Genomic DNA, 20,898 nt, shown 5'->3' with positions numbered 1-20,898 from the left:
TTACGAATAAGTCGGAGGAATACGAGGAATATTTGTGTTCTCGGTTTTATTACTGTTTTTCTTAAACTGCAAAACAGTTGATTAAGGCTCAAGTGAAAAATAAAGTGGAGAAAGTTGATTTTTTTTTCAATGAGAATGAAAAAATTTCCAATATAGGTGGAAGTCTCTCAATGTAAAGTCTGCGTAAACCGTCTAGGAAATAAGTTGGAATTTCTGGAACCGTTGGCGATATTTATACTGAATACACCAACACTTACAATTACACTGTCTGACGCGCGTTTCGATAACCAAGTTATGAAAGAGTTATTTGTGTTAGAAATAAGGAAAGAAAATCGAATCAGAATTAACATATTGTCAGAACGAAACATTTGAAACTTCAGTAAACCATTCATCCACAACGATTCTATCATAATTGATATATATTGATGAATGGGTACATTTTTCATCAAGTAACGATGTACCAAATTTTGTTGAACAAATTTGAAATTGAAATTAATAATACTAATAACGAACATTCCTTAAACAAAAATGTATGATAACTATTTGCCGATTCACAACAATTTATGCTGAAAAGTCCCCATACTTTCCAGCCGAAAAACCGAAATTACTTGTTTTTTCTGCATTTTCTCATATAAATTTATAACAGTATAAAATGAATCTGATAACCATACGGTGTCTTCGTATCACTGTGCTCTAATTAGAGCAAAATACTGATATACTGTTTCAGTCTCCAGTAATTGTTTCCTCTGCTTCTTTTTATTTTTATTCTAATTACAGGTTTTCCATAATCATTCTGCACTTTACAATTTTGTTTTTTTCCTTTTTCATTCGTACTCCAAATATTTTAATTTTTATACATCTTAAGGTAAAATCTCAAAGTACTTCATAGAAGTATAAAGTATTCCCAGAATCATTCTATATACAAAATATTGCCGACATAATTATAACGCAGATGCAACGAATCTCCCTTGGTGGCCCTTTCAGAATTTATTTTCAATGAAGAATGATGATCTCCTTGATTAAAAGATTTTCCAAGTCATCTCGACCTACCAAAAATGTTTACCGCATCATTTAATGACATGAATTTCATGAATACCGAATGGTCTCAGTAACTAACGATGACAAAGTTTCTTCAAGTGATTCATGAATTAAATCAATTTTGATTGGATGTTTCTACATATCACTTCATTTTTATTGATAATGACATTTAGAAAATTGTTATTCCAACAAAAGTAAACAGATTATTTGTTATTATTACCGACGTCAGTATTATGAAATTAATTATCTGTAGTGCAACTAGTAATAGTATTGATTTGTATTAAAATTCATATTAAATAGAGGGTGAAGTTGAAACTCTCAAAAACATCATATAAATAAATCGATTGCAATTATTTCGAATCGATTACGTCTACTTCGTCTTAAGGTATTTTGTCTTCAGCCAATCCACCAATTGGGAAAAATATTATTTAGGTATTCATAGCATCTAGCGGAAGACATTAACATTTCATCTTGCTGGTACCTTAAAGACATTATCTGAAGATGCAGTAATGGAAAGTGATCCCAAAATTTTATTATCATTCAATTATATCATTATTACATCTATTTAACATTAATTCACAAATTCTCATTAGGAAATTTCCACATTTTTTTGTAAGTAAAGTCAAATGGATCAAATAAAAATCGAAAATTATGTAAATAACACTAAAGTGAAAATTCAAAGTTTTGATTATTATTTTCTCTTCTTTAAATATTTGTCTTCTGAATCTACTAGTTGAATAATAAGAATTATTATAACGTCTCTTTCATTTTACATATCATTCCATCGGTAGATGTTGAACACTTGTAAAAGAATGTATTGGCTATATTCGGAAGTAATACACCATATATGATTTATCACTAGTAAAAATATTTAATCAAAAATTACTAATATTCTCAGTTCGATAAAAAATTTTGAAAAGCATACCAGGATTTAAGACCTTAGATTTAAGTACGATTAATATTTGTTCTTTATGGTCTACACTCATTACCATTTAGATATAGAATATTATGAGAACAACAAAAAGGTTGTGAAGAAAATCAGTTGGAACAATTTGGAATTTCACTGTATAATGATCACTGAAGGTTATTCCGTGAATATAATTTGTATGATCTTAAAAAGAACGTGATGCAATAAACAGTGAGCGAGAAACGTGAATTCATTTCTACTCAAATATAACAATGTATAGATTCAATTATCTTACCATAATAATAATAAGTTGAGATTGGTTACATTTCAAATTTTATATTTGACTTTCATCTCTAAAACGTTCAGTTAAACATTATGCATTATCTTAACTGCAAAAATGAGCCAATGATATCTCATATTCTCATCTATATATATAAAAAAAAGTATTGTTAGTTACACTATTTATAACTCAAGAACGGCTATAGCGATATGGCTGAAAATTGGTGAGGAGGTAGCTCAGAGCCAGAAGACAGACATAGGATACTTTTTATTCCGTTCGACAACGTTCCAGGAGACGGACATAGGATACTTTTTATTTCGTTCGACAGCGTTCCCGTGTGACTTGACATAAAACGTCAGTCACTATAAAACGTGGTATAACAAAAAAGAATCAGACTTGGAATAACAAAACGCAAATGACAGCTATGTAATGGACGTATGGATGACAATTTGATTTTTGTAAGAAATCCATATCAAAACTATTTCTATTAAATAAATAACATTTCTATTAAATAAATAACAATAATAATGTAATGTTGGAGCCATAGCCTATTTAAATAAAAAGTGAAGTGAACTATAAAAGGTGGTAAAACAAAAACGCATCAGACTTGGAATAACAAAACGCGCATCTCAAACAGCTAAGTAATTTTGTCTATGAATGAATGGTTGAAACTTTGAGTTTTGAAATAAATATTTAGGTGAATTGAAATTTAATTACTAATGCCGCGACCAAGACGATCGAATCTTTCCCGACAAAGCCGTAATGCAAGAAGGATACGAAATACTGCAAATGAAAGGACTGAAGAAGAACAAGAAATTTCACGTGAACAGCGCCGAGTTAGTATGTCTCGACTTTGCTCAATCAAAAGAGCAAAGTGAGGCAGCCCGTGAAACGGCTCGGTTGATAATACCAAATCGTCGAGCGAACAACAGAGGTCAACAAATAGATAATTTGCAATGCAGAACAATAGATTCAAGTGCTGATTTGAATTGAGCAGCCTTTTCGGTACGATTGCAGCAATGATTACAGCTTGCATCCTAGCGTTTGCATTAGGAAAATGGACGTTGTTTGCGAGTATTGTGGTGCATTAAAGTTTTCCGGAGAAATGCCAGGATTATGCTGCCTTAGTGGTAAAGCAGCCACATTGTTAGAAGTATGCCGTACGGCCCATTCAGCATTAAAATTACCGTTAAATCATCAAACTATTGAAGAACCAACGTATAATATTGCAAAAAACTCAGCAATGACCAAAGATTTCCAAACATCATTTCCAACTACAAAACTAATGAATGGTTGAGTGAGCGAGCAATTTTAGCGGCTGAGAATAAAAATGTAGATGACCTGAACTACATAATTCAAAATAAGATCATTGGAACAATGCATTCATTCAAATCTATTGACTGCGTCACAAATGAAGATGAAGGTACCAACTATTCAATTGAATTTTTAAACTCCTTGGATTTGCCTGGCTTACCACCGCAAAATTTACGCCTAAAGGTTGGCTCCGTAGGAATCATTCTTCGAAACATAAACCAACCAAAACTGTGTAACGGTACGCGTTTGGTGGTTAGAAAATTGATGAATAATGTGATTTACGTGACGATACTGGAAGGAAAATTCAAAAGTGAGGAAGTTCTCATTCCGAGGATCCCGATGATCCCAACCGATATGCTGTTTGAATTTAAAAAACTTCGATTTCCGATCCGTTTTTGCCACAACCATCAACAAATCACAAGGCCAATCCTTAAAAGTTTGTGGTTTGAACTAGAACATCCATGTTTCTTCCATGGTCAAATATATATGGCGGTCGGAAGACCATCTGCGTTGTTTGTTTTTGCGCCTGATAATAAAACAAAAAATGTCGTATATCACCACAAGTTACTTAAGTGAAGAGCAACCTATGTACTAAAATAAAGAGACAATAATGAATGATTAATGTACTTAATTTTTTTTATTTTCTAATAAAAAAATTAACTTAATAAATTCGAAAACCGGCTTATTTATTGCATTTAAGGCGGAACAGAGTTCCCCGGGTCAGCTAGTATTGTAATAGCTATTGAGATAAGTATTTCCGTTTCTATGTATATTTTTCATCATTTGAGCAACAATATCCTACATCTAGCTCACAAGGATAAAATTTCTAAAATTATTTTGTGTCCATGTAGCATTTTATGGATAAAAACTATCATGAATTATATTTTCTTCTTATTTCTATTTTAATATTGGTTTCTTCAGGTTTACGAAAAGATACAGTGAAAATAAATTAATTCTGTTAATTTTACATGCATCAATGTTATTGCAAATGACCGAATTAAAATTTTTGACCAATTTCTGTGCGAAATTTTCCACAATGTGACCACATTTTGAGCATTCTTTGAACTGCCGATGTAATAATGCAACAACGGCCTCTAATGAGTTCAAATATTAACAAACTTTCCGAACGTTACACTTCGGCGGCATTATAATCGGAGCTAGTATTTCAAAAGGATGATTTTGATTAAATTCCATAGCTGCATTTGAATTTGAATACATTCGTAATTATTAATGAATAGATAGTTAGTGTCAGTCGAAATTACCGCATCGATTATTCAAATATAGTTCAAATTCGAATATCATTATCTGATAAATTGAATGATTTCAATTCAAATTGCTATCAACTTATGTCTGACGCAAGTACGTTATCTATTTAATTAGACGAGATACCACAATTAACGTTTATTGGAGGTGTATTTTATTTAACTTAAATATATTGGATCACTGTATGAAGAAGATTTATTTAAAGGTTTTCATATAATCAGTAACATTGGAAGTGTTAGACCCAAAATAAATGATCTATTTATTCGCAATAGCCCAATAATATATGCACTAACTCTAAATAGGAACGATATATAAGTTGAAATTTTAAAAAAATGTTGTCCAAAGTGGATGAATAATTTCGCCAAACATTATAGTGAAGCACGTTGTGCACACAAAATTAGGAATAAGTAACAAAATCGTCAAGCTGATTCTCTTACACTAGCGTCTAGTCTCACCCGAGACCTTGGTCGTGATAATGCTTAGCTCTAAAAACAAACGTAATACAGTAACAACCTTCGCGACAAAAGGCCACCAGGACTTGCGATGCGAAGAGCGAAGTAAGAGTGACACATAATGCGCGGTACCAGGCTATGGATCAACAAGCTCGAATCAATCATTATCGATTGAAGGATAAGGAAAAGTAATCAAGAAGAAAGAGCAAATCATATAACGCATCCCCTGTAAAGTAATGCCCTACGAAGCGGTGGTTTTCGCTGGACAATAAGGCTCACAGGAGTGCATTCGAGCTGCACATTTCTGTTAATAGTGGCTGGCAGTGTAGGCTGGTAGATATTTTCCCTCTACTTCAGGAAAAATACACTTGTACTGAGTCCCGTATTTTCTGTACTATTTCTTATTCCATATCACTCTCGCTGTTCAATGGATCCCTTAGGTGCTCGCCAGTCCCTCAATTCTTCCGCAGAATGAAGAGGACTCTATTTGTGTTTAGAAAGATCTATTTCTATTTGAGAATATGAATTCATTTGTTACTTCTGTACAATATTTATGATTTCGTTAAGCATAGTACAAAAGAAGAAAATTGCATTCACAAATTTCATTTTTTTCTATACAATGAAAGTATAGATTTATCCAAAGAAATACGATTGTTATTCTTGATAATGGTAATCGAAAATTAATGTTTGCCAATATCGGAATTTACAGCTACGATACGTAAATATGTTTTCTTCTTGTTCTGGAACTCAAATTATTGGGCCATTATTCATTTTCGCTCGAAGGCGTCTCTAATAACATCCATCAAATCTTGAAAAAGGGGGAAACCATAAAAATCCAGGCACAGGACAAACTTACGATGGCAAAACAATCAGTAGCAGGTGGCTGTGAAATATAAGAATAGTATTTGCACGTGTGTCACAGTCAAAAAAACCCTTTCACTTTGTTCATTTTTCTTTGGGTTGTACTTTAGCTCGCTGGAAATAAATAGGTTATTCATTATAGTGTCATATAAGTATTTTGTGGTATTTATTTAACAAATATGCAGTTTCCTACAAATATTAATTAATCAATCATAAAATAAAAAGCGATTTATATAGACTCATTCTACACTTGATGATTTGATCAAATGAGAGGAAGCCAACAGCATCAAATCAATTCATAGTTATGAAATGAAACTTGATTGACTCAATTGCTAACTTAACCGAATAGAGAATGTATTAAATTGTTTCAAAATATTTATAATACAAAATAAATAGTTTCATTTATAAGACATATAAACTAACAGCAGTTACAGAATGCTACTGATCGTCGAAATTCTTAAACATAAAATTTATCCATATATTAAAGTCAAAAATTTACACCGATTAGTCAATGTTTGTGCTGAAAGCTCCAAAAGTAGGTTTCAGTTTTCCTGATATAAAAGTACAGCTCTTGGCTTTCTTGTGGTAAAAAAGGGTGAGAAATTTTGTTTAGCAGTTAAGCAGAACAGTCAATAGTGTGTCAATATGTGAATTTGGAGGATAACTATCAACTCCAATTACGCAATAGACAAACAGAGAAAAAAAGTATGCTTAAACTGACTCAATTAGAAATAAGAAAGGTATAGCTAACCCCATCTTAGATTTCTGTATAATTAAAATATGTGAGTAAATTTGAAAAAAATTCTGTAGCTTAAGGTGTGAGATTAAGGAATAGGTATTCATGGATTCAGTGTTCATGAAGCTCACATTTTATTGATTCCATATGTAAATAGTCTTTTTTATTAGTAAGGTACATTATTTTGATTGGCCTTGCTTAAGTCAGAATATTTTTTATTAATTAATATCTGAAATGCACCCACCGGAAATTTTCTTTGAATTGGACTGCGTCACTTATATTCAATTTGGAGATAAGACGACCGGTACGTTTTGTTTGAAATTCTTTCTGTGTCATGTTAGTGCCTGTTCGTTTCGAAATTAGATTACACGTTACTTTTTGTCGTGTTACCGGAGTGATGACTTTCGAGCCCCGTAAATGAAATTTCCTGATGGAATTAAATGAACGTTTTCCTTCATTACGAGTTATAAGTGAGTGAACGAGAAAAGAAATAATATATTTTCTTTCTCAAGGAGGAATGTTAAAAACTCTTGTCGTATATAAAAATCTCTCACAAATTTTTGTAGTTTTTCGTATTTATATTTATTAATTAAATTTGTGAAACAGGTCAACATATACATGAATAGCTACAAAGAGCAATTAATTTGTGTATACAGGGTGTTCCGCGACTTGATAGAAACAATTCGGGATCCCTTGTTTCTGAGTTATCGACATTTAAAGTTGCGAAATCAGAACATATATTTTTTAAATTATATATTCGAACATTGTGAATTTTTAATGGATGAATATGATTAACAATCTGTAACTTTTTTACAGGGACTACCTGTACAATCTCAAGATAGCAAAAATTAATTCTTAAATCGATTTCTTAACAAAAAGTTACTATTTGTTTAACTCGATAAAATTTATGGTTTAGGAGATGTTTAGATTTTTAGATCGTTGTACATGCCAAGGGAACCGTTTGCCATAAAGAGACACTCTGAAAAAAATTATTATAAATTATAATTATTTATTGAAAATACTTATAGCAAGCAAAAATTTCTTAGAGATCTAACGAATAAATAAATAAACATTTGTACTACATACTATCGAAAATGATATTACTCCCATAAGGACAATAATTGTTTTAAATCTTGTAGTCTACTGTTAAATAAACTACTACCTGATGTCCAATTAAGCATCACAAGTTTGCTGTCAATCTGTTAAAAACCTGACATCAATAATTATCGAATCGTATTTAAAGTTTCAATATGGTAGAATTCACCTTTATTGAATATGCCGACATAAATTTGATGTATCGTTTGGCTTCTCGTAACTCCTCAGAAGCTAGAAGGTTAGAAGGTTGTATACTGTACGCTTTCCGGGCAGAATTATACTTGACTGTATAATTTACGATAGAGTTGATCGCAGCTTACGAAAAACATGTTTCCATTCTTTTTTATAAAACGATATTTCCTACCAAAAAAGGTGGCGAATGTCAAAAACGAAATATACGAACTCATCTTTAGAGTAAAATGCAGTAAATGCAGTTGATGCTGATCCTACAACGAGTGTATGCAAAATGTCACTACAATTTATCGCGTCAATAACAACTATTCATGGGATTTTCCAGGAGCAACTTATTTACCCCTTTCACATCCAAAAAGGGCATGCCATGGAAGTAGAGGGTAATCCAGCAAGATTGGTTGTTGGTTTCTACGAGTTGATAATACATTTGTTGGAAAAGTACTGTTTACTGATGAAGCTAGTTAGGTCGGTTTTATCAATTTTGTTTGAATGTGTGGGCAGGAATAGTGGGTAATTCTTTGTAGGCCATATATTGTTGATAATAACCTGAATGGTCAGCAATACTTAGACTTTCTCAAATGATCTCCCACCCATGTTATGTAATATTCCTCTAAACATTCGCAGATATATATGGTGAGGTATACATGGTCACCACGTTCGCCTAAATCAAATGCAATGGACTCATTTTTTTAGGCTATCCTAAAAGCTTGGTATATGCAATACCGGTAAATACAAGGAACGAAATGAGCAATAGAATAAACTTCCATTGTGACCTAAAGGGCAGAATCTTGGATATCTCTTCCTGGTTCAAAGAAATATCTTTTGTAACCTCCGGAAGTGTGTAGAGGTGCTCACTTCGAACATTTATTATAGTATTTTCTATTTTTCTTAATGTAAGTACTACAATGTTCGACATTATGCATTAATCCAAGAAATGTTCTATTGTGCTTTAATACGTATACGTAATATGTCTTTTCAATAGATAATTTCAATTGACGATAATTTTCTTCAGAATGTCTCTACATGGCGAACGGTTTGCTTGGCATGTACAATTATTTAGAAATCTACATATTTCCTAAACCATAAATTTTATCGAATTAAACAAAAAGAACCTTTTTGTTAAAGAATCGATTGAAAACATTAATTTTTGTTATCTTTAGATTGTACAGGTTATCTCTGTAAAAGTTACGGATTGTTAACCATTGGGTATGAGCCGCCCCTGGCCTTCAGATAATAGTGTAGAATTATTTATTCAGTCCAAACACACTACATAAACATACGTAATCATCCATTAAAAATTCATAATGTGCGAATATATAATTTAAAAAATTTACTTAAATATAAGTTCTGATTTCGGAACTTTAAAGGCCTACAACTTTTTCCATCAAGTCTCGGAGCATTCTGTATTATGCATTTAATTTTGTAGAATAATTTAAAAAAAATTTAATTCAGTTGATTCTTTGCAGCTATTGTTAATTCGTACTGAAAAACCTGGTAATAAGTATGTTTGTTCATGAATATCAATTCAATTTCTTATTAAGATAGCATTAGCTTTGATTTGTTTAACATGAATATCATTTTCATATTTCGGAAGTTCAAACTTGATACTATTCGAGATCGTGTTGAAATTATAGTGCCATATGATTGATATCTTACATATTAATGCAGAAACTGTCATGATTCACAATATATACAATTAAGTTGGATACATAATTACCGAGACGTAATCTGAGATATCCGTCACGAACATAATAATATTCACTTTGCTGCTTCGTACCTACTATATTCGTACGAAGATGGATACAAATTATCTTTGTTAAGCTGTTCAAATTATTCATGGAAGTTAAATTGTGAGGCTAACGATATGCAACTAGTATGTTTTGAACTGGTCATTTTGAAATTTAATTACAGGTGAATGTAAGGATTTAAATGAATCGAATTAATCTATTGCATTTATGTTAGATACGCTCGAGTAATTACTGTGTATTCCATATAATCTACAAAGGGCCGAGCGCTTAATTATAGGTGACAAGCGTTGATTAAAAATAATCCGTAGAAAATAGTAACAGTGAAAATTTTAGTGCCTTCGGTCCTTGAAAAATGTAAAATAATGAACTGAAACGTTTTGTTTATATAAATATACCTTTTGATATATTAATCCATCTAAATGTTCTAAAAAAACTAATTTTAAAACAGAAATTTTATTATTTTATTATTTTATAGATTCCGTTTCAAGAATCTTTGCGTCTTTATAATTTTTTTGCTATTTCATGTTTCCTTAATTTAGTTCTATTTTTTTATCATATTGATGACCTCTTATTCTATTTTCTAAATACTGAGATGTCTGCCCTATGTAAACAGCATCACAATTAGTACAAGGCACTTGATATATAATATTACTTCTTTTGTTTTTTGGTGTTCTAGATTTTAATTTAGTCTAAATATCTTAAGGACCAAGTTGGTTTCGTATACCATTCTGTTCTTATGTTATTGCTAATTTTATAAAATGTAATATCAAGAAAATTGATTCTATTATTTTCCTCAACCTCGATTATGTATTGAAGTTTTTTATGATAAGAATTTAATTATTTATTTATGTTTTCAATTTGATTCATTGGTACGGCAGTGATGCAATCATCTACATATCGGAAAAAGAATGGAATATTTATATCAAGCTTGCTTCTATTACCAATTGTAATATAACACTTGAAATGGAAGCCCCCATACCACAAACATCAATTTGTTTGTATATTTCATTTTCATATTTAAAGTGATTTCTATAGCTTTTATAGATTTTGTCCCATTTTTTCATTAATATATTCGTTAGGAATTTTTATACTTTTAATAAAAATAAAATAAAGTTATTCTTCCCAAGATCGAATTAATTCATTATTTTGTTTTTGGTAAGAATTCGTGGGTCCTGTTTAATTCTTTTGTAAGTTATCGTTAATAATTTCATCATTTTATTATTATAATCTTCTGATTTCATGATACCAGTTTCATTAGATTTATCTGCTTTCAAAATTTTTAGATTCCTATTTTTATTTATGAATTCTTTGGTTTTAGTTATATTTTGACGTATGATATTCCTTTGTTGTTGTTTGTTTTTCAATTTATTTTTGAAATTAGTGATAATATCACGAGTATTAGATGTTATTTTATTTTGAATTTCGTTATTTAGATGATTGGTGTTGCATTCAATATTACATAAGATATTTGTCACAGGTAATTCTTTGTCACTACAAATATTTTGTGCAAAATTGGGACTTCTTTCACTTCATCTGGTATAAAAGTTTCAGTTAAATTTTCGATCCATTTTGATTTTATTTCACTTGAATTTTCAGCAATAGATTGTTGTTTTAATATTAGCTTTACAATTTCCTTGATATTTTCTTCTTTGCATTCATTAAAACGGATTCAGTTCCAGCATTTTTCCTCAAATTTTTGGAAAATATTATTAGGAAATACTTCATTTATTTTAACTTTAAGTTTGTCAAATCATTTTTTTTATTATCGTATTGATGACCTCAAAATAGAACTGCATCAACGAACCATGAAATAAGAAAAAAATGTAAATTCAATTATAAAGATTCAAAAATTCTTGAAACGGAATCTAATACACGAAAAAGATAATTTTTAGAAATGTTTTACATTCATAAGAACGAAAAAGCTATAAATGATAAAAAAACCTTGTCAGCTAATCCAAAGGTTGAGTTTCTTTAAACCGGTTGCCAACGCGTTGCCGACTGGTTGGCAATCAGTTGCCCCGTCTGTAGTTTCTCATTCATATACAAAGGTTATTACTCATTGCAAACTGATTAGTGGATTGTATCAGAAATGAGTTTCTTTTGAGTTGATCCGTGTATATTCGGCCTAACTGTCGATAAAAAGAAACTAGACTAGATTTTTTTGTGTTCGAACGGCGATTCCTTGTCCTCGCTCTCTCCAGTAGGTGTGTGTTTTCTGTTAATTGGTACAATTTGATAGTAGAGACAGAGTGAAGAAAGGGTTATACAAAGCAAGCGGGTATTCTGTAGTTCAAAGAAATCATTTACGTATCACTCCTCTCGCCACTTTGATTATAACATTTTCAATTACTCTGGATAATTCGATTGAATTCAAACAATTGTATCAACTCTGCCAATTGTATCTGCCCATTCTAAGTGTTCAAATAATTTTTCTCTTTTATTTTAAGTTCTCTAATGATTTTATTTTTAAATCTATTATTGGTTTTCGAGATTCAGTCCTACATTGAGCAGATAGAAGCAATATCAAAAATTCTCTACATTTCAGAACATCCTGTTGGAGCCTGATGTTATATCGTCAATTCACAATATAAATTTTAATGTTTTGTAATTTTGTAAAGAGAGATATAAAATCGTATGCAATTTCCAGTAATTATCAAATAAAATGTAATGCAAATTCTGTTTGGAAATTATTCTCCTTCAGCAATTGTGTATGTAGCCCATAAATTACTATTCCACCCGTTATAAATCCATAAGTGAATCAAAATCAAGGGATCATTTCATGCCTGTTGAGAGTGTTTTCCTTCCTAGTCCTATGTAAGCAAGCGACAAGACACCAGAATGGTTCTGTTTCAAAAATTCATGGTGCCTTATAATATATTCAATCTGTGTCATTTTATCGGTATTTATCAAAATATATCTGACAATGGTAACTTGCATAATTTTGTCAATCAATGGGTCACTGTGTGGGTAAACCATTTCTAAAAACTCTCCTTGTATTTCACTCTATTTTGAAGGTTTTTCAACTGAATGTATGTTTTTTTATATTTCATGATTTGATAATGCCCTTCTATTTTGTATCTATAGATGATTTATACTTTCTTTGTAAATATTACGTCTAGGATTTTTGAATTTAGATGAATGACTTTGATAAATTTTTATGTCCTTTATGACTTATACTAATATCATATTTATGGAAATAATTTGAAATCCTTGTACATACGGTGAGGAAAACTGTTTCAAATTTTGATGTTTAAGATTTGTTTGGTTTATTCATCTATTATAATATTTGTTTATACTTCTTCTCAAAATGTTTCCCCTTTTTTTGGTATAATTAGGATAAAAGAATTGTTTTTTGTTATTGATAATAGAATTGGTATAAATTTTATCGGATTTTAAGGAAGTTTTCCCCGGAAAGAAGTTAAAAAGAGTATCTCAACTCTGATAATATGTGATGGAAAAAAAATACAAAAATAGTAAGGACATTGTACTTCACGTTTCTACACAGCAAAGTCCTTCATAAAATGATTCTTCATACTACTATTTTCTCTTCCAATTGCAATGGTAAGTGTGGTGAAACTGCAATTGAAAATAGTCTATAAAACCGCTTTTTGTGGATTAGTGATAGAAGTTGAATCTCATTAATGATCTCTCTATTTATAAAAACTATTTGCTCGTTCTTCTAAATAATATCTTGATTCTAGAAAATGTGAAAACTTTCATATACAGAAAATCACAATAAGTGTATTGATTAGAATGTTATTATTAACTCCATTAGCTCTGTATTTTAAATTTCACTTTTTCATCGTCGTCGTTAGCTCAATACTCTTCAGATGTGATCTCTAAAGATTTCCTTCTCTCATACTGAATATGAAAATTTCAATACCAGGTGAATATATTTACTGAGAGGCACAATATTACAGAAACTAATTAACTTGATTAGAGCTAACCTAGAGTTTAACTAATGAACAATACGTGCATGCGAATATGGGATGTATAGGTAATAAACTTAACGATAAACAACAGGGAGCAACAAGTTTAATTCAAAGGAATGATAAACATCTAACGTTGTCAGATGTAAATTATATGAATTGTTGGCATGATTTGGGTATAAAAATATCATTTCAGTAATTCTCACAATAAACACTAATGAGACTAGAAATAAAAAAAGAAAGAAGTGGAAAAAATTTTAGAACGATTTAGAATGAAATTCATCCTCTTATCACTCTTCCTATTCCATTCCTAACACTACGAATGTGATGGAATTTAAGCAGATCCATCCATTTTCATATTTGAGAGTCGGAATTCAAGTCTCCCTATTTCAGATAAGACCTGTGATCTTATTTTATGTTAAGAAGGAAATTAAAGTGACATACATACCCAAAGATGTTTAATCATTTTTCAAGCAATTTAAAACTCATAAATTTACAAGGTGTTTTTTGGAATATTTTAAGCTAGCTCTTTAACTAACTAATTGCTTACTTAATAAAGGATAGCAATTGTATAGTTATCAAACATGTGAAAAATATGTCTGACAACTTTGCTTTTTCGTGTCTACACAATGTAAGCTCCGTTTCTTTTTCTATTAGTTATGATCGCAGCTCCTTGCTTTCTTATAATGTCTGACTTAATTGAAAATGTCGCCACTGACGTGAAATCAGATCTGTGATTGATTTTCTAAATGCAAAGAAAGTTGAATCAAGTAGAGTTTATATATGCTATGATTGATCCAATGGTTAGAAGGTGGGTCAGACAAATCAATGAGGGACGATGAAGAACGATGTAGATATTCGTTACTGGAACAATAAGTTTAAAATGAATGCTCTTGCCAGTGAAATTCATTCACCATAATTCAGAGCTTCTAATTAGGAAATTCAAATGAATTTTTTGGAATAAGGAACTTTAGGTTAAGCTGCAGCCATTAGAGACCATAGACATGACTTTGGAAAGTCATAGCTACCACAAATTATAATAAATAAGAAAAATATTCATCATCTAATGAAGGCTTAAAATGAGTATCCACATTTTTTGGCTAAATATTTCCCAATTCTTACTCTATTCTAACCTCGTAAATAGCAGAGTTTGCTCGCAATGTAATGACATATACTGATGGATCTTAGACGATGGATGGAGTTAGATGTGCGGAATATATATTCAAAATACAAACCTATCTTGCGAATCAGATTATCCGTATATATTTTGAGGAGCAGTATGCTATCTAATAGGGCCTTTCCTGGTTAAAGTCAAATACAAATGATTGGGTGTGATTATATCTGATTCCCATTTTATGTGATATACTATTGAATTCAAGAATAACATTTATTTGGTTAAAGGTATATACTCACGAAAAAGCTGATAGATTAGCAAAAGATTCAGTAGTAATGGAGTTTTTTGTAACGGATATACAGGAAAAACTGCAATCCATTCAATAAAAGATAAAATAAACGTATTCTAGCGAAAACACTGGGATAATTCTTCACGATTCTCATATTTTCAAATTAATCCTTCTTTAACCTGACCTCCAAACTATCTCTTTCATTACACAACTCCGAAATTTTATCCTACGAGGATATTTAGAATGAAGACTTGTCACTGGAGATATCCCTACGATAAAAGTTCTTATAATGATCTTAATCACATTTTCTTTTGATGCAGCAATTACATTCACGCAACAAACAATTTATTACATTCACTTGTTAAACAAAACTACACTATCTTAAACCTCATTCACCTTTTAAGCACAGATAACCGTCATACTTTAGATCTATTGAAAATTTCATCAAGGATATTGAAATTGATATTATAATATCAGATTTGTTTCCAAGCCATTTTCGTTCACACTCACTCAATTTACCACGTAAAAAACAATTTGTTTAACTGACACATTATTAATTACAACCACCAGTCATAGCAATAGTCATAATTTCACAGTTTGACGTGAGTTCCGATAACCAAGTTATTGTCTTCAGAGACCGAAGGTGAACTTGTAACAGTTTAACTAGTATTGGTAGTGTGTTCAGTACTTATATTACATTCTGTACATGATTAGATAGAAAAGATCTGAACTTTGCATGTTTTACAACGATAAAAATGTTTAGTCATGGATTTTGAATTTTGTACCTCGGCTTAACTATTATTCACCTGTCTATTTTCTATACAATATTTTTTTCTGCAGAAATAACAGCCTAAATATATTTTTGTATTGAATTTTTTCAAGGGCTGATTCAAAGCGAAAAATTGGAAAATATACCAGAATCATTTTAAAGCCACCAAACGTCTGCAACTATTTTACTAAAACTCACTCTTATTCATTAAATGGATTTTTACACACGCTCTTCTCGTTAATTGGAGTGCAAGCGAATATGAAAATTTGAAAGGATAACTTGCTGTTTATACAGATTTTTTTTTATAATGAGAGGTAGAAATAGATTGATGAATGAAAATGTTTACAGTTTAATTCAAAAGGAAAAATTCTGAGTTTTGAATCCGTCCTTTTTATAAGTGCTGGAGATCTCTCTTTCTCTCTCTCTCTCTCTCTCTCTCTCTATATATATATATATATATATATATATATATATATATATATATATATATATATATATATGTAACTAAATGTTCCTGAATGTTCCAGAAAAAAATGATAAATTTTGACGTTTCGACTTTTCTTTAAGTCTTTATCAAAATATGATATTGACACTGACAATTTGCTTATTTATATTGATCTATAAATCACCTTCATCGTGAATATCTAAATAAGGATAAAATCAACTTGGAACTTTGTTCCAATAAGAAAAATTGGTTTTTCCTTGGTTTCCACAATATATTAAATTTATTAGAATTCACAAAATAGAGCTATAAATTTTACTTAAATTATTTAGATCTTTTTTATCATTTATAGCTTTTTCGTTCTTATGAATGTGAACCATTTCCAAAAATTCTCTTTTTCGTGTATTAGATTCCGTTTCAAGAATTTTTGAATTTATGTTTTTTTGATATTTCATGGTTCGTTAATGCAGCTCTATTTTTTTAACCTTATTGATGACCTTTTAGTCTATTTTCTAAATACTTGATGTTTGCCCTATGTAGACAGCGTCACAATTAGTATAAGGCCCTTGATATATAATATTACTTCTTTTGTTTTTTGGTGTTTTAGATTTTAATTTAGTGAAATATTTGGATAATGTATTATGTCCTATATGCCTTATACTAATATATTTATTTAAATAATTCGTTAATTGTTGGGAAAGTCCTTGTATATATAGTAAGGAAAAATGTTTTATGTTTTGATGTTTCGTTTCAGTTTTGTTTTTAAATTGATTGTAGTATCTGTTTATCCTTTTCATGAATATGTTATTTATCATTTTTCCCGGATAATTATTTTCTTTCAATGCAGTTTTTGCTTTTTGAATAGCTAAGCATCTAAATTCAGGATCTGATAGGTGGATAGATCTACCAGCCAAACTGATCTTTTTTGTGACATAGGATGACACGAATTGAAGTTTAAATATCTTGAAGACCAAGTTGGTTTTGTATACCATTCTGTTCTTATGTTATTGTTAATTTCATATAATGTGACATCAAAATGATAGAATCAATTTTCTTGATTTGCCTAGGCAAAACTAGATTGTCCTGAAATCGGGTTTGCCTGGTGAAATATACATGATATGGAATTCAAATATGTCAAAAAATGTAGACTAACTGATTTCTCGAGATTTAATCGTGATATAATTGGATAATATCATTTCATACACCGTTTGTCATGCCCATTATGATTTTCGTATTAGTGCATAGTGTTTGAGAGCTGACTGTACAACAGCAGCAACTAACCAGTATTTAATCTTTGCAATGATTCAGTAATAAATATTGACAGAACAAAGCGCACCAACACTACTGATCGAACAAACGAGCTTTGGATACATCATGTAAACCCGAGATTTGAAATCAACGAGCGTTATATACATGAACAAACAAACTTAAGTTTCTCTAATTCACTTTAATCTAGCCGTTCGCCAAGGCAACACCATAATAAGTGCTGTTCTGAAATTGTTGATTATGCATCTGTTTACGTTCTCTCAATTAAAATGATATTTACTTCAAATAGTTACGAAGAGAAGGATTTAATACTCGAAGAAATCGTTCTACTGTCGTTTGTGGTATACACGAGGATTTCGTACTATCTAGGAGAGAAAAATGGAATTCATAATACAACCTATCATTGTTAAACGTTAATTTTGTTGATTTATACTGAGATCACAATAAAATAAAATAGAGTAGCACTCTCATTTTCTGTTTATAATTATAAAACTATACTAGCGGCATAAAAATTTAATATTGTTTCAATAAACTATGATGAAGTTAAAACAGTCTTGGATATTTATTAGCTTTTAGTCAAAAAATGGATTTGAAGGACGATTATGATGGTTTCTACGTATTCAGCTATGGCGTCCCAGCTCTCGTTTTTCGTGATTATAATCCCTACGATATTCACGGATATTCACGGGAGTGAATCTTTTTTGCAGTATTTCGCGTTGTAAGTTCTAATGACTGCATATAAAAAATGAGTGTTCTGCGTTGTCCGTGGTAGGATCGAAAGAAATTGAGTCCAGACAGTAGTTGGGTCAAGTAATAGCCTACCTTCTCAGGATTTCTCTGTATCCAGCCTTTCATATATGGTAAGAGACGCACCTCGTTAATCCATATCATACTTCTGCTGCCATTGGTCCATTGTCACGACTCTTTCTTCTTTCGGGATTTTGGCTCTGTCGATGATTTCATTGGCATTTTTCTCGTGAAGTATTGTCTTGTATATTTTCCTGTGTTCGAGTGCTAGAACATCTACTGGGATGATTCCAACAATGGCTTATACTGCTGGTCCTGATTCTGAGAAGAATTGAATTTGTGATTGACTTCAATAGTCTAATTTGAATCCGCTATTCAGTTACAAATTAATTTATATTGAAACAAAATTTTTCCATTCAGTAGATAATAAAATATGCTATACATACATCGAGTTATTGATGGATTCGGCTTTTCAGTCATTAATTCATAGTTTCACAGTAATCTACAAAATTTAGTTACTTATCAATTTCATTGTGGTTGTCCTGAAATTATTCAATAAGAATGTTTAACCCGATTTTAAAAAAATAATTCACATTTATTCTGGTTTTGTTGGAGATTGATGTGAAGCTCAAATATTCCAATAAATTCAAACATTTCAACTACTACTAATTAAATTTTTAGAGCATTCGATTGGATAGATTTTAACATCGTGGTTTGTTGACAGGTCAAAAAACCTACGTCCCAGTTGGCACTGAATTTAATACAACATTGATCCAGTTTACAGACAACATACCTGTTTTTAGGTGAGTAGTCAATATTTGTGTTAGATAGCAATCGGTGACGGTTGGATAAGGTTTTAATCTCTTAACTGATACATTGGGCACTAGCACGAAGTTTTCAATCATGCTCTGTTTAAATGTATTGATTTAGTTCATTAGTTACTTGAATGATTCCAAAGAACAAATAATAGCAAATAATTTTCGGATTTTCGGATTTGGATTGTTATTGGAGAAATCATTAAGAATTTAATCTGGTATGAAATTCGTGATAGTTGGCTACTATCACATAAACAAAAATCTTAAATGACTGATAACAATAATAAGAAGCTGATATTGTCGGCGTACTACAAGAAGTCATCAATTGCAAAAAATTATTAAGTGCGGTTGATATCATATCGAAACTCCCTATGTCCTTTTACCTTATAGCAAGAAGTCATTTATCTCTCTAGCTTATAATTTCGATATGTATAAAATCATTAAAGCATTACTCTGGCGCTATATTTTTATAGAAAATAATTTTTATGCATAAGTACTTTATCGATAATTATCCTTATAGGTATTCTTAATTTTTAATATTGCCAAAACTCATTAAAGCAGTAAATGACTTTTAGTATTCATAACAATACACACTACGAGCTAATTAGTACTACTAAAACTCACTATAGTGTATTAATGATTTATGCTAAAACTATATAATCAGATAAACTGACAGCTATATAGTACTACTATAACTCACTGGAGGGTTTTAATGATTTCTGGTGAAATTACACAACAAGACAAATCATCGAAGGATGAGGAGCTACATCGGCGTCATATAAAATTTAGGTTATAATAATTATTATAAAAATAGATAAAAGTAAATTTTTAAGAGGTCGGGGTGCACAAATACTAGATGCACTTAAACGTCGGGAGAATATGCACTTTATGCATATCAAATGGAACTGTGAACAAAGCAAAATGTATTCTTTGTATGTAGAAACATGTCAAACACCAGTCTCTATAAATGTTTATAGAAAAATATCTGCTGCCGAGTATAATCCTGACTTTCACAAACCTAAAAAAGATTTATACTTACTCTGCCATAAATATGATTCATTCAAAAAGATCAATTCACCTGATATTGCCTATTGATATCGCCTGATCTTCCAGAAGAATACGATCATCACATTAATTTAAAAAATAAAAGTTATATCGCAGAAAATAACGACAAGATTCGAGCAGATAATGATGCCACATTTGATTCGATAACTTTAGATTTACAACAGGTGTTACACATACCTACTCATAACGTTTCTTTGTTATATTATTTACGCAAATTAAGCCCGTTCTCCAAATGATGTGTACTTCTATTTATGGACTGAGGTAAATGGTGAAAAAGGAAGCAATGAAGTAGGTACTGCACTTTATAAATGGATATTATATGTATCGCAAACTGTAACTGAAATATCAATTTTCTCGGACACGTGTGGAGACCAAAATCGAAATCAATCTCTTGCGTCATTATTGCTATATCTGGTTCAGAAAACATACATTAATGTCATCGAACACAAGTTTCTCGAGTCAGGTCACTCTCATATAGTATTCATAGTGTTCATAGTGCCATAGAGGCACAAATGAAACACATACTAATCTTTAATATTGCAATATCTATGATAGATATTTGCAATATTATCCGAT

General features: G+C 30.7%; 1 protein-coding gene across 1 annotated transcript in view; it reads left to right on the top strand.

Annotated features, from left to right (window-relative positions):
- LOC130904207 (insulin-like growth factor-binding protein complex acid labile subunit) overlaps positions 1–20,898 on the top strand; it is a 453,059-nt gene that overhangs the window by 94,504 nt on the left and 337,657 nt on the right. Inside the window, exon 2 of the mRNA XM_057816841.1 lies at positions 19,167–19,245. The gene's annotated coding sequence lies outside the window, so the exon portion shown is untranslated. The remainder of the gene's footprint in view (positions 1–19,166; positions 19,246–20,898) is intronic.

This window comes from Diorhabda carinulata, chromosome 1 (assembly GCF_026250575.1).
Source record: "Diorhabda carinulata isolate Delta chromosome 1, icDioCari1.1, whole genome shotgun sequence".
NCBI lineage: Eukaryota > Metazoa > Arthropoda > Insecta > Coleoptera > Chrysomelidae > Diorhabda > Diorhabda carinulata.
Note: the sequence above shows the minus strand (reverse complement) of the source record. Positions and strands in the feature narration are given on the sequence as shown.